This window comes from Schistocerca cancellata, chromosome 1 (assembly GCF_023864275.1).
Source record: "Schistocerca cancellata isolate TAMUIC-IGC-003103 chromosome 1, iqSchCanc2.1, whole genome shotgun sequence".
Lineage (NCBI taxonomy): Eukaryota > Metazoa > Arthropoda > Insecta > Orthoptera > Acrididae > Schistocerca > Schistocerca cancellata.
In genome coordinates this window covers 565962038-565977085 of record NC_064626.1, presented here as the reverse complement: position 1 = coordinate 565977085, position 15048 = coordinate 565962038, and the positions used below count along the sequence as shown (strand labels likewise).

Genomic DNA, 15048 nt, shown 5'->3' with positions numbered 1-15048 from the left:
ATTTGTAGACTCAGAGAAAGCTTTTGACAATGTTGACTGGAATACTCTCTTTCAAATTCTGAAGGTGGCAGGGGTAAAATACAGGAAGCGAAAGGCTATTTACAATTTGTACAGAAACTAGATGGCAGCTATAAGAATCGAGGGACATGAAAGGGAAGCAGTGGTTGGGAAGGGAGTGAGACAGGGTTGTAGCCTCTCCCCGATCTTATTCAATCTGTATATTGAGCAAGCAGTAAAGGAAACAAAAGAAAAGTTCAGAGTAGGTATTAAAATCCATGGAGAAGAAATAAAAACTTTGAGGTTTGCCGATGGCATTGTAATTCTGTCAGAGACAGCAGAGGACGTGGAAGAGCAGTTGAATGGAATGGACAGTGTCTTGAAAGGAGGGTATAAGATGAACATCAACAAAAGTAAAATGAGGATAATGGAATGTAGTCGAATTAAGTCGGGTGATGCTGAGGGAATTAGATTAGAAAATGAGACACTTAAAGTAGTAAAGGAGTTTTGCTATTTGGGGAGCAAAATAACTGATGATGGTCGAAGTAGAGAGGATATAAAATGTAGACTGGCAATGGCAAGGAAAGCGTTTCTGAAGAGAAATTTGTTAACATCGAGTATTGATTTAAGTGTCAGGAAGCTGTTTCTGAAAGTCTTTGTATGGAGTGTAGCCATGTATGGAAGTGAAACATGGATGCTAAATAATTTAGACAAGAAGAGAATAGAAGCTTTCGAAATGTGGTGCTACAGAAGAATGCTGAAGATAAGGTGGGTAGATCACGTAACTAATGAGGAGGTATTGAATAGGATTGGGGAGAAGAGAAGTTTGTGGCACAACTTGACTAGAAGAAGGGATCAGTTCGTAGGACATGTTCTGAGGCATCAAGGGATCACCAATTTAGTACTGGAGGGCAGCGTGGAGGGTAAAAATCGTAGAGGGAGACCAAGAGATGAATACACTAAGCAGATTCAGAAGGATGTAGGCTGCAGTAGGTACTGGAAGATGAAGAAGCTTGCACAGGATAGAGTAGCATGGAGGGCTGCATCAAACCAGTCTCAGGAAATGATAGAATGAAGCAATGACCCGCATGGATAGCTAGAATGCTGTTTCCAGTATTCAGGGAGGCATGTTGGTCCTGTCCAACAGATTTAATGATGAGGGCTGCTGTACTAGACAGTGTAGATATAGTTTTTAGGCAGTTTTCAACATTAGACTAGGTGAACACCAGGCTAGTACTTACGTCATGCCTCAGTTGCACAATTTGCAAACATTTAGAAAACACGTTTACACACTTTCCCATGGCATAACACTAGTTACAGACAGATATGGTACACAAATTCCATCCATATTGGGGAGGGGGGCATGGCAATCTGATCACCCTCTACCACTTATGTTGCCAAATCCTGAGTTAACATGGCGACCACTGGAAATAGGATTAGGCCAGGAAAATTAAGTAAAAGTTGCACTGGAGTATGATTGTAAGCTGCAAGCTCAGTTCAAATTTTTTTCGTTAGATTCTATGTCTTGTACTGACACCATGCTGAAGCTGTAATACGTGTTTTATTACACAAGTCTTCAAGACTTTAATATTTGGTACCTACAATACATCGTAATTGTAATCTACCCAATGTGACTTATGCCTATGTTTTGTAATGTGGTCTTCCTGTCTGTCTTCATGTCTGATTTTATGTCTTATACTTTTTTAGCTCTGAAAATGGTCACACAGTGACTAAAATTAATTTTTGTAATCTTATATGACCAATGGTACCACTTCTCTTGTTTAAAATGAACAAGTATATCACTCCAAGGACACAGGTAGTTCTTAACTGTAGATATCGAAACAGAGTAGAGATCCCACAATCACAATAGAAATGTACGTGAAAGTGTTCAGAATGATAAACAATAAATTGACTGGAAACTTTCCAGCAAACCTAGAAACAGTAGCATGAATAACTTCCAACACAGTGTAGATTTCAAAGCTTATATACTAACTGCAAACTTATGGAGGGCACAGGGAGTAGCAATGTGTGAAAAAAATGCAGCAACACTTTGTAGAATCATGAACTGTAGGATCTATAAAGGAGAAAAACAAGGAAACACATTCAGAGACTTTTTAAGCTTAACACAGCGAACCACAATGAATTGCTAATTAATAATTCACAAAATATGCCTTTTACAATTATGTAGAAGGATTTCTCCACAATAAGCAAGGTATCTACAGCAGGAACTTTAAACCTGCAGAAATCGCAACATATACTTAATTTCATGGGAGGAGGTTGCAAAAAATTATCAAAATGGAAGATTCTCTGCCTCAATGACTTTCACACATGGTTATTGCACAAGCAGTCACACAAACATTGTCCTTTGTCACCATCTAGTGAAATGATCGCACAAGAAGGGAGAACGGTAGTCACTACATTACAATTTTCTTTCTTTTTTAAAAAAGGACCTCGCTGAAAAATATTTTACTGAGCAAATATGATTACAAATGTGTACACCAAATTAATACTCCAGCTAAGAATGATCAGTGCCTAGAGCAAGACTGAACTTGTGCACTTGGTGACCAGGGTCTACAAACAATAAGGCTTCCAAAAATGGGCTTCAAACGACGATACGACAAATGAAGTGCTGTTAATTAAAATCAGTGCAGAGAACAAATACAAATTTGTGTATATAGCCTAAACTGCACACACTGTCAATAATAATAGTGGCTTGTGATATTTTTTATTTGGGGAGATGTATGTGTATCTACAGTAGTAGTTTTATTTATCCACATACCATTTTTACGAGGACATTGGACATGTTGTGGTATACAATTTAAGAACAAAAAAATACCCTGGTTAGGGAAAACAAGGACAACCTAAATCAGAATGACCAGATGGAGATTGGAACCTCCACCCTCCCAGATACAAGTGCAGTCTTTTTGAAACATTGCTTACTCATTTGGTTTATCCCTAGTGTACAATAGTTTCACAAAGAATACTGTAATGTAAAAGTCTAGTGCTACACTGTTCACTTATTTCTCACTCTCTGTCATCGCACACACTACATGCATTATTTCATAATGTAGCACTACATACATTGTCAGCTGATCAGGACCACAGTGATGATGTTTAGTTTAATAAGCAAAGTACATGTGAGGCAATGATGGAAAATGTGCTATGTTGTGACTGAAAATGAGAGATAGGCAACTATTTGCATATACAGTGCAAATAAGAAGTAGGGCAGTAATGAAAACCTTTCACTGTATTGTCCTGCATAAAGTCATAACAATGTATAAGGAACTAAAGGTCTTAGACATGCTAAAAACTTCGAAGAAATTACTTTATTGATTGAAAATGTAAATACTCTGTAATACTACATTCCTCTCCCTGAACTGTAAACCGTGCTGAAGTGGGTGGCTTGCATGGCTTTGTGATACAGGGGCTTAAGGTAAATGAACTTAAGACAATATTGTAGAAACAAAAGAAGAAGTAAATTGAGAATGGAGGTATGATACTGCAAGCAGAATTCAATAGCGCACTAACAGATCTAAGCTGGAACAAGACACCTGGGGTAGGTGACATTCCTCAGAATTATTGAGGCACTCAGGAAAACATACCATGACAAAATTATTCCAACTAGTACGCAAGATATATGAGACAGGTGAATATCTCAGACTTCATCAAGAATGTAACAATTCTTATCTGAAGGAAGACAGATGTCAACAGGTGTGAATATAACAAAACTATCACTTTAATATGTCATTGCTTCATAATATTGATATGAATTATTTACAGAAGAATGGAAAATGTGGTAAAAGCTCCTTTAAGGAAAAGCCTGAAGACAAACACACCAATATTTATAGTATTTGTACATTTAGAGAAAGCTTTTGACAATGTTAATGGGAATTCACTCTTTGATGATGACATTATTTTACCAGAGGTGACAACGGATTTGGAAGATCAGTTGAAAAGAGGTTACAAGACGAACATCAACAAAAGTAAAATAAGGGTAATGCAATGTAGTTAAAGTGAATCAGGAGATGTTGAGGTCATTAGATTAGGAAATGGAACACTAATAGTAGTAGGTGAGTTTCACTGTTTGGCAGCAAAAAAACTGACGAGGGCCGAAGTAGAGAGGATATAAAATGCAGATTGGCAGCAGCAAGAATAGCAGTTTGGAAAACAAGAAGTTGTTAACATTACACATAAATTTAAGTGTTAGGACGTGAAATGTGGATGATTAACAGTACTGGCAAGAAGAGAATAGCAGCTTCTTAAATGTAGTGCTATTGATGGATACTGAAAATTTGATGGGAAGACTGGATAACTATGAGGAGGTACTGAACTGAAGGGATACATTGATAGGGATACATTGATAGGACATCAGGAGGCATAAAAAAATATCATCAGGAGGCATAAAAAATATCATCAGTTTTGTAATGAAGGGATTAATGTATGGTACTTTGATCCATTTGGATGTAGGTTGTAGAAATTATGCAGAGATGAAGATGCCCTTACCGGACAGACTAGTATGCAGAACTTCCGTAATTATGTCTTCAGACAGAAGCACAACTGGTGCGAGCTGTTGTGCTGGGTGGAATGAGCAAGAGGAGAAAAGTGGGAGGGAGTAGGGGAAAAGATTGGGAAATAGAGGCTGAAATGGGGGAAGGAGAGGCAGCAGTTGTAAGGAATAGGAATGTGGCAACAGTGAGCTCATTATGATTGCTGGTGGGGGGAGTTGTGTGCCACACACAAGGATTTGGAGGATTGGATTGGGAGGGGGATACAGAACAGCAGAGAGGTGGATATAACTGCAGCATGAATGAATGAATGGCCACCTCAAAATTATACCCAAGAGCAGAATGTACTGCACAATGGCAACACATGCTGCTGAGCACAACATCTGTGATTTCAATGGCTGCTTCACAACCAATACCACTTGGATCCTTCATCCTAACAAAGGCTTCCCTGAGTAACATACATGGGAACTGCACTCACAGTTCCCTTGATCTTGCAACCTCTCTGGCCTCAGTCTCCACTAGCCTCTGCCCCTCACTCACCTCCACCCCTGCCCCATGACACTAATTTCATTCAAACTTCTCTCACATCTTCTTCACTTTTGTCTCCCTCTTCCTCTGTTCCATCTTCCCTTCCAACACACCTTCACTTCACTGTGACCTGTGCAAGTGTCTACAGACAGAATGAGCTCACCAATGTCACATTCCTCTCCCTCCCAGCTGTCAGCTACCCTTCTCGAACCCTTCCACTTATTCCCTGCCATATTTCTCCCCTTGTCCACTCTGCCCCACACAGCCAAAAGCCACATCTGAGCTGCACTGTCAGCACAATACAGTCAGCCAGGAGAATGTAGGTGTGCTGGTATATTCTGTCAGCTTTGAAGAAGTATTCGTCCAAAAGTTAGAAATGACCCTAGTCTCTTTTACAGGCCTGTTGACAACTCAGAGCATCAACTGTACAGTGAGGCCTTACATTTACTCCTTCCATTTTTACATCTGAAGAACTAGTTTCTTTCAGCACCTAGGATTGTATGTCCTACATTGTTAGCACAACAGTTCCTGTTTATCAAAATTTTCTTCTCTATCTGCAAATTCCACTTTGATTCTTATGTCTTTTGTAGAAATTTTCATCAATGGATTCCTCTTCACGTACACATTCACAGTTTCCTATATGGGGACAATGACTGCCTTCCAGTAATGATCAGTAACTTTCTTAATGGTTTCTGGTGTCATTACCTTCATGGCATGTTTGCTTTTTTAATTGTTTTTCCACCAAGCTCCATTTAACATCTATCACCATATCAAGTTTATTGAATGTAGATAACAGTGGTGTGGAAGCAATCATAAAAAGGCACTTTTTGTTTCCAGAATTTCATTGAACTGAAATACAGCTTACAGCCAATTTCATTCCACTAAAACTAACAGCTATGGTTTAATCGTATTTTTGGTTAAGTTGGCTGAATCTCATATTTATATGAATTGGATGAGGCTCCTTTATTTACCATTTTAGTCTGTCATGTCCTCACTGTGTTCCAGTGATCCTTTTACCAGCTTCAATAGAGGCCACTTAAAACCTTTTTTTCTTTTCATCTCCTCATGGCACATGGAATTAGATTTAGTATCATATAATCCATTAACCCTCCAGTAAGTATTATGAACTCATCTGATGTGTTGGCCAACATAAATACACGTGAACACTCACTACCACCATCACTCTGGCAACAACTGTTGTAGGAGTGCATGTCACTCCATATTTTATCAATATGCATGTCACACCTTTTACCACTATTCCACAATACTGCCATGTTTCCATAAAAGAAGACTTACATTTTTAAAGCAGAGACTGCTGTATTTCAATTTTCCTGAAGATAGCAAAGTTTCTGGAAGGTTAATCCTTTTTTCTAGTTATTGCACAACTTAGGCACAGCTGATAACTCTTTCTGGTTTCCATAATATTTTTGAATTTAATATAATAATGCAGTTGCCTATGTCATCTATTAGTACAATTTTTGTATCCAGGATTACTTCATTCCATGGAATGTGTGACTGGTAACTGACTACTCTCTGCCTCTCACTGCACATTCGTGATCTTGTAAATCATAAAGTAGTGCAATACCTTCCAGCAGCAAGTTTGGTAATCTTCTGCAAAAGTACCTGCAGACCATCAACCTTTTCACTGTTGCACAGTTTCAGGATTGTATGAGTAATTCACTTTGCCTGCTGGAGGAGTACCTTCGCGTACAGTCATCATCATTGCTAGCACAGTTTTTACAGTTCATCTGTTGCATGTAGGACTACACATTTCTAACCGATCTCTTTAAATGTTTGTACTGGCAACGTGGCTCATTCTGGGGACACTTAGTTTCTAAATGTCTTCATTTGGCTCCAGGCATGTTTCGCATAGTTTGGCTGCAACTGTCTGTAACTTACTTTTGTGGATCTTTGTAAACACTGCAAAGTTCAATGGTCCCAAATGTTTCTAAAACACTAAAGAAATTTATGAATGAATGCCAACAGGGTTCTGGTTATCTATTGGACTTTCACTAATGAGTTTCTGGTCATTTTAGTGAAAAGAAATGATAGTTAGTTATGTGAGTACATATTTTTTAAGATAAGCAATGCACAGGGGCAGTTTGAGAACATTTTTCCACATAAGCAACTTATCATTTGGCACTCCTCACCCCTCCCCCTTTTTTTCCCTCTTACACTTTCACCTGTGTCAGTTTTTGCTACTAATTGTGATACGCATTTTATACATATCCTACACTTGGACGACTCTGGTGCTCATCTTTGTGCCACAAGCGGCCACTACTAATTGTGATATGTCCTGTATGGAAATCTTATAGTTGAGGTGCCTTTCATACCCCTCTCAATTTGGCACCACAAATATCAGCTTGTGTTGCTTGGGCCTTAAATTGGCCCTGGCAATGTATTAACCATAAACTAAAAATGGCAGACAATAAACCCATGAAAATATTCCTTCAAGACAGAAACTTCTCCTTGAAATTGATAAAGACGGGGGGCATGAATATACAGGGTGATCAGAAAATGCCCGAAACACTTGTAGGGATGTTGCAGAGCAGGTATGCTGTGTACAAGTTATTTAGTATTGAAATTAGCCAATTGGGAAGACACATGTTCACATTCAAGTGGTCTGCTGAGGGGATAGGGGTGGTTGTGTTGCCCAATGAGTGCTTAGTTTGGTTAGCTGAAACTCCAATTTGAGCACACAATGACCTGATTGGCTAACTTCATGCTAAATAACTTGGAAATGGCACAACATATCAACTTTTTTCTTAACATTTACATCTCAGCACAATCTCCCCTGCAACAGCCCTACAAGTGTTTCACACATTTTCTGGTCAACCTATATATTCATAAAGTACAGTGCTGAGATGATTATTTGGGAAAAATGTACATAAATCACTCTTGTGATGGAGCAGAACATAACAATCTGAAACAGCACAGTATGGTCACTGGGGCACCATCATCTCAAAAAATGCTGATGGTTATCACATAACTGAGCACACATTTAGACACTAATCTACTCAAGAGGGCGACCACAGAAAAAAGGTTAACTACTTTTTTTTCAATTTTATCATTATGATTATGGCAAGAATAGTCAAGTTTGTCTTATGTCCAGCATGTTTCATTATATATTTCAGTAGTGATAAAATCCTATATTTCAGTAGTGATAAAATGATAAAATCCAGTTCCAAATATAAGTGAAAATCCACAGACAAAATGTTTACACAGTCAATGTTAGATATCCTGCTGTTGAATGTGCTCTGGAATGTAATGTAGGTGGCTCTAAAAGCCACTTCTGTTGCTCATTCAAGATGAATCCATTCCTTTTCCCCATCACATTCCTTCTACTCTGAATGCTATATAAAATAACTGGTACTCCAACACATACTTGTTCCCATAGTTTTTATCATCAGTCTATCTTCAATTGCCCTTACTTTGTTACCCCTTCAATTTTTCAGTATGCAATCAGAATTCCAAATCTCCTTTATTATTTCATACCTGCCCCTTATCACCCCCCCCCTTCTCCCCTCCTTTTCAAAGCCCTGCTACTATGATTCCAGGTTTTAGTTCTCATCCTTAATGAATTAACTGCTTGGAACTTATTGTCAGTACTCTGGATTTTCCCTCTCGCCTGTTAGTAGCTATTGTTTCATCAGTCTTCCACATTGCACTTAATATATGTCAATCCTGGGCTTTCGAGTGACACTAGGTTCTTTATACAAACTGCCTATTTTTTGTTTTCTTTACACAACTGTCATCTTATCTTTTCCCATTGAAAGAGAAAATGTCACTAGTGTAAGCTCAAGAGTCACTATCTTTTTCTGTATATCTGCTATCACTGTCCAGCAGTTAACACAATGGCATTCATTCATTTCTGACATTTCTTATCCAATCTTAATTTGTGGTTTGAAATCTCTGGTATTATTTTTTGTGTCAAACCTTACACTACAAACAACTTCAAAATCTGTGTATCTAATTTAGCAAAGAAACAATATGTGTCACTTCATATTCTTTACAGTGCAGTTAACACGAATGTGCAACTTTCAAAGTGTGCATCTGTGCTGGTGCAAAAGTCTTTCTATAATAATTGTCATTATTCACAGATTTACACCTGTTGTATGTGCACAAAACTGTCACATTATTTTCATTTTTAAAAGTATGATTTTGTCCTCGGGTTTGGCATCTTTTCTTCTCCCAAGAGTCATTTATTTGACTTTCTCAAAACACAGTGAAAGTAGAATGCAGCACCTGGAACAAAGACAAAACATCATGTAAAATCATAAGGTGAAGAGCAACTTTAGGAGTCCTGTAATGAATGAACAAGTTAAACCATGCTCTGTGCCATGAAGCATATTTGAACCTTCAATGACGTATAAACAACCACATAAAGAAAATAAAAATCAGTCATCAATGTTCATCACTATTATGTTCATCATTATCTATTGAGCATCCAGATTGGATCACAGAGGACAGGATACTTTTCTGAGGACCCAGAGTCACTTCTCAGCTTTTGGCAAGATCGATGTATAGTTTTACTGATATCTTGAGATGTCGGGTACTCTGCTGGATATCAGTATCATTCATACACGATATTCTGACAACATGATTCATCAGATGGCCACCTGATGAACAATGCTGATATTCGGCAGGGTAGCCAACATCTCAAGATGTCAACAAATCACTGGTAAAGTCTAAAGAATTACATAATTACATCATAGTTTCATTTATTGAAATAATGTATACACAGCACAATCACCCATCAACATAACTTTGGCAATAGCTAAATGATGTAGTTTTATTTAATTTTTATTTCATTTGTGCTCTGCGAGACACACAGTGAACCATATCACATCATAATACACCCACAACAAAAACATTTGAAATAATAAAATATTGAACTGTAAACTGACAAACTAAAATAACAATAAACAAGATATAGCTTCATTTGACAAAATCTTAATAACAGTCAAGGGAAAGCAAAAATGTCAGTCATAGCGTATCAGAAAACACTGTCTCAGCATTTGCCTAGAATTATGAGGAAACATGAGAGAAGACCCAAATCAGAATGTCTGTACCAGCTTTCTTAGATGAAAAGTTTTTCTTAATTACGAGTTCATGTAAGCGAGCTTCAATCCTATTAAAGGAAAGTCACATTTTCAACCTGACCATCTCAGATTTCTTTCAAATTTGGTGCATTCAGTGAGCCAGATAAGAGGTGGAAAACCAACAATTTGCAGAGGTGTACAACAATTGTGAAGAAAGTTAAAGGGGTGCAAATTTTGGAAATTGTGCGAAATTTATGTATGTCTGTCTCAGCATAAATTACTTTAATTCTGGTACTAATCGAGATACAGCAACGGAAATTGTATTACTGAAAAGCTATTGAGTAATGCTTTACATTGATATGCAACATGATGAGTTTCTAAGAAGTTTCACATTCAAGGTCATTGACCTTCACCTTTGATCCTGAATATCTCAGAACAACCCATCTTTAATGATTTTGAAGAAAAAAAAAAGTGTTGTATGGCTTCAATATGTTACTATAAACGTGGTAATTATCAAGGTGGCACATTAAAGGTATCATGCCCAAAAATTTATTTTATCATCATCAGTACACTATCAAAATGCAGAAGGTAACAAATGAATATGAAACACAAATTATTAAAAACAGCAATTCATACGTCATGTTGTAAAAAAGCACGGTTTATATTATTTAGTGGTTTTACAAACCACTTACAGTGTAGCTTGAATGAAAGGTAATAAAATGTGGTAAAATCTCATCTCACAATTCTCCAATAAAATTGTTAATGTTCACCAGATATGGTGCAGGGAGACTGTATGTCCTTCCAGTTGTGACACTGGATCCAGTATTGTGAGCACATCACATTTTCTAACAACACAAGTGTTAGTTTTGGCAGAAAACGCAAATGATGGAGATGGTCCATGTGGGTGCAAGGAACTGGCCTATACTTCATCTGTTGCTTCAGAAATTTTCAACACATGTGTAACCCACCAATGACTGTCATACATACAGGCAACAAATCCATGTATGTCTGTTAACAACATTTAATTGACCATAGCAATCACTGACTCTTCTCTGTTTACTAAGGAAGCAGAATAGTCTTTGTTTTTACAATACCTTTGTTAATACATATTACACAATGAAGCTTATGGGTAATTGGAATCATCCTTGTATTCTTGAAATGTTGCTTCACCTTGGCAACTTCTTCATCATATGGGAAGCCGATGTATGGTGGAACACATACGAAGGAACATTTCCTTTGCACCACTGAAACTACTGTTGTGATGTCAAAATATCGTTCTCATGAGGTCGTTTGGACTGGCAAGTGTGGCTAATCTCTTTACCGTCCCTACATCCCCATTACAAGGTTCTTTACTGCGTGCTGTGGCAAAAAAATACCAATGTGCTGAAACATCAAAATATCCCTGATGGTATGACAGATTACTGAGCTTTTTTAACTGAGCAGCACATCCACCCAAAAAGTAATAAATGTGCTCTGGAGTTGGAAAGTTACATTTTCAGAAATTGATGAAATTGTGCTGGAAAGAATACACACAAACTGTATCATGCTGAAGGCAGACAGATATTTCCACATAAGACACATGGCGTACTTCATTAGCGTTTGTGTCTCTGTAGTAAGCAACATACGGGTGAATTGTAATGCGTGAACTATTCCAATGAAATCCCTGTACTCCATCATGAATGGTGAAGGAGCAATTCTTTGCAAAATCACAAACAATAAGATATTCACTTACTCTATGTTCTTCTTTAGTGATTTTAAAAAACTGTGACTGCTGATAGGTGATAAATAAAGTGTAGCAGGAGCTGTCATAAACTTGATGGAAACACCTCAATGAAATCATCTACTGATTTTGCTAGTCTCTAGAACTACCCTATTTGTTGTTAACCAAGCTTGCATGTAATTTTGTCAATGCAGTTTGTAGCAAACAGCTCAAAAAGATGATCAGTCTGTCTTGTCACCCTCGGACAATAAGGACATGTGCCTAAGAAACATATTGGAGGTACAGGACTGCATGTAACAAATACTACACAATGCATGTACAATGGTAATTTGTGTTCTTCATACTTTGTTAGTTCTTTCAATTTCCATCCTTCAACCATTATATTAAATTCTGGTGTGAAGCCTACAAACAGAATGGGTCTCACTGGCATTGGCAAGAATACAGCACAGTGATCACAACTCTGTAACTGTTGAGAATCCAATATTTACTTCTGGGTATGTATCTCTGAAATATGCATATTTTGTTAAGATTATGCAACACTAGCTGCTTCTGCGTATGTACTCTAATTCCATTTCTTTCACAGAGACAGTTTTTTCTTCCTAACATCACACAGATCACATTATGATCATAGTGAAAACCACTTACATGCTGAACAGTTCTCTCATACAATGTCTTACCTGACTTTGCATTTGGTGTTACTAGTATACCATGGTTTGCTACTAACCATTTTACTCTTCGGACTGTCTAATCTGAAGCAGAAAATTCTTTCATGGTTTTCCTTACACTCTAGCTCTTTGGAAATAGTATCAAAATTTGTATTTTGTCATACATACAGTCCGACTTGTGAAACTTGCCTTTCAGCTGAGCTATGATTTCTCTTTCTCCACTTCTTTCATACTCCTTTTTTCCTTGTTGTACTGTATAAGTATGCTCCAACACAGAGGCAACCTTTTCAGTACTTGCTTTGGGTACTTTATCTCACTGTGAAGCTGCCTCCTCTTCACAGGAGATTCACTTAAAGACTGAGGGATAGTATTTAAAGAGTCAAGTGCCAGATCTGTTACTATTTCATCTCCACTTAAATTTTCCATGGAAGTACCTAGCACAGCTAAGGCAAGACCTGCTGGGATTGGCAGGTTTTGTGATATTGCTTGCTACATTTGCTGCAAATTTTTCCACCTAGCAATACATTTGGACATTTTTTACTATCCACTCCCAAGCATTCCTCAAATTCTTCTGTATTCTTGTGTCACTTTCTCCTTTACATGGATTGTAAAAATACTATTTAGATTTATATATACACAAACTGCTACTAAATACTACAGCAACTGTACACTGCAGATTGCGTATATCCATGAAACAAGCTAATGATGTTTGGCTGACGAAAAGTCTCTGTGACTAGCTGTTCACTGCAAGAAATGTTCACCAACTGGACAGAATATTGGGAGGAAGGGGAGGGGAATGGAACAGGTATGTGGCTGCTTACTATATTTTGTTAGTGTAGTGACATAGATGAAATAAATTTTGGGCATGAGGCCAGTAGGGTGCCATCTTGATATTTACCATGTTTATAGTAACATTATGGAGCAATACAACTTTTTGTTTTTCAAAAAAATTGAAGAAGGGGCATTTCACATATTCAAGATCAAGGTTAAGGTCAATGATCTTGTATGCGAAAATAGTTTGAAACCCACCATGTTGCATGTCAATATAAAGTTTTACTCATCTGCTTTTCAATTATATAAGTTTCATTGACCTGGAACTTCCTTCACAATTGTCATATAACTCCACAAATTGGTAGTTTTATATCTCTTATTTGGATCACTAAAAGCACCAAATTTGAAAGAAATCTGAGCCGGTTGGGCTGAGTGCTTTGTTGAATTTACTCCTGTGAGATTATTGTTGTCTGCTTTTCAATTTGTGAGGATTACATAAGGTGATACAAGCTGGGTCCCTCTTAGCCTGGGTTTTGAGCAAGTTGCCACCTTGTCTGAACAAATTCTCTTTCCTTCCAAAGGGCAGAACTCTGAACAAATTGCTATTCCTACAAGAAATAGAATGCACGTGCCAGGGCAAATGCCACACAATCACACCACAAAAAAGAATTTACAACAGAAATAATAATTTATTGTTAAAGGATGCCAGAGGGAATGTTCAGGATACTAACAGCAAAACAAGAAATGGCATGGCAACATATTGTAATAATTACATGACAGAGGGTGAAATCAAATTATTATCTACCACATCTGGAGACATAAAGTCTCGTTGTCAATGAATTTAAAATCTTTGGAACCGTGAACGAATTGGTCCAGAAACCATTTCCAATTATTACTAGGCTATGCAATGTAAGTCACGCTGCCCAAAACTAAAGATAGTTTTATAATCCACTTTCTAGTAAATGGATTCCGTGTATGACAGTTGCATACTGACTTGGTCCTGTACAATCCAATTAGTACAAAGCATGACAATATTTTAGATTTTATTTGATATATTCTTTCAAGTAGCCTAAGTGTGCAAAAACTGAAATTAGATCGGCGATTATTTACTTTCGTTCTTTTATATCTTATATACCGTTATAACTCTTTATCTTGTCAGGCGCGGACATTTACTAAAATGTTGAAAATATATTTATTTATGACATTTCCCCCAAAATAATTTCATTTTAGTACCTTCAACCTCTCATCCAAAACATCCCTTTTCCATTCGTGGCCTGGTATGCGTTACACTGCTGCCAATATAACACAACACAACAGCTTTACATTGCATTGCTGTAGCAAGTTCATAAACGAAATACGTTTACTGTACATACATTGCTCCAACAAATTACTACTTTTCAGTTGGGGTTTCAGTGGAAAACGATTTTTTTATTAATTTCTGGCGACAATTGGAACTTCGAAGTATCTATACATTCCCGTCCATAAGCTACATCTGTTTGCGCAAACATCAGCGCTAGGGGTAGGCAGGAAATAGGCATGTTAGAAATCACAGTGATTGAAAAGTCACAGATATCACAATAACAACTTTACAGAATCTAACTGCGATTTCAGTTACAATTAGCAGTCGCAAGTAGCATTTCACATCTTTCACATTCAACGCCGTGTGTCATCTGTTGGCCGAATTTCGTACTACGCTCTATGTCTGCGATACGCTATCGAGTCCAACTGCAATTTCAGTGACAAGTCACGACTAAAAGTCGCAATAGCAACTAAAAAGCGCAGTTAACTGTGCCATCCGTTGGCCAAAGTTCGTACTACGC

The 15048-nt window shown here is 37.5% G+C and overlaps 1 protein-coding gene across 2 annotated transcripts in view; it reads right to left on the bottom strand.

Moving 5' to 3' along the window:
• Positions 1 to 14712, bottom strand: part of LOC126181322 (protein PTHB1) — a 120893-nt gene extending 106181 nt beyond the window's left edge. Inside the window, exons 1-2 of one of the 2 annotated variants that reach the window (XM_049924763.1) lie at positions 14462 to 14712; positions 9139 to 9275 (exon numbers count right to left, since the gene is read on the bottom strand). The gene's annotated coding sequence lies outside the window, so the exon portion shown is untranslated. Of the gene's footprint in view, positions 1 to 9128; positions 9276 to 14461 lie in introns of both variants that reach the window. The other variant, XM_049924762.1, reaches the window with a different exon arrangement.
• Positions 14713 to 15048: the final 336 nt, after the last annotated feature.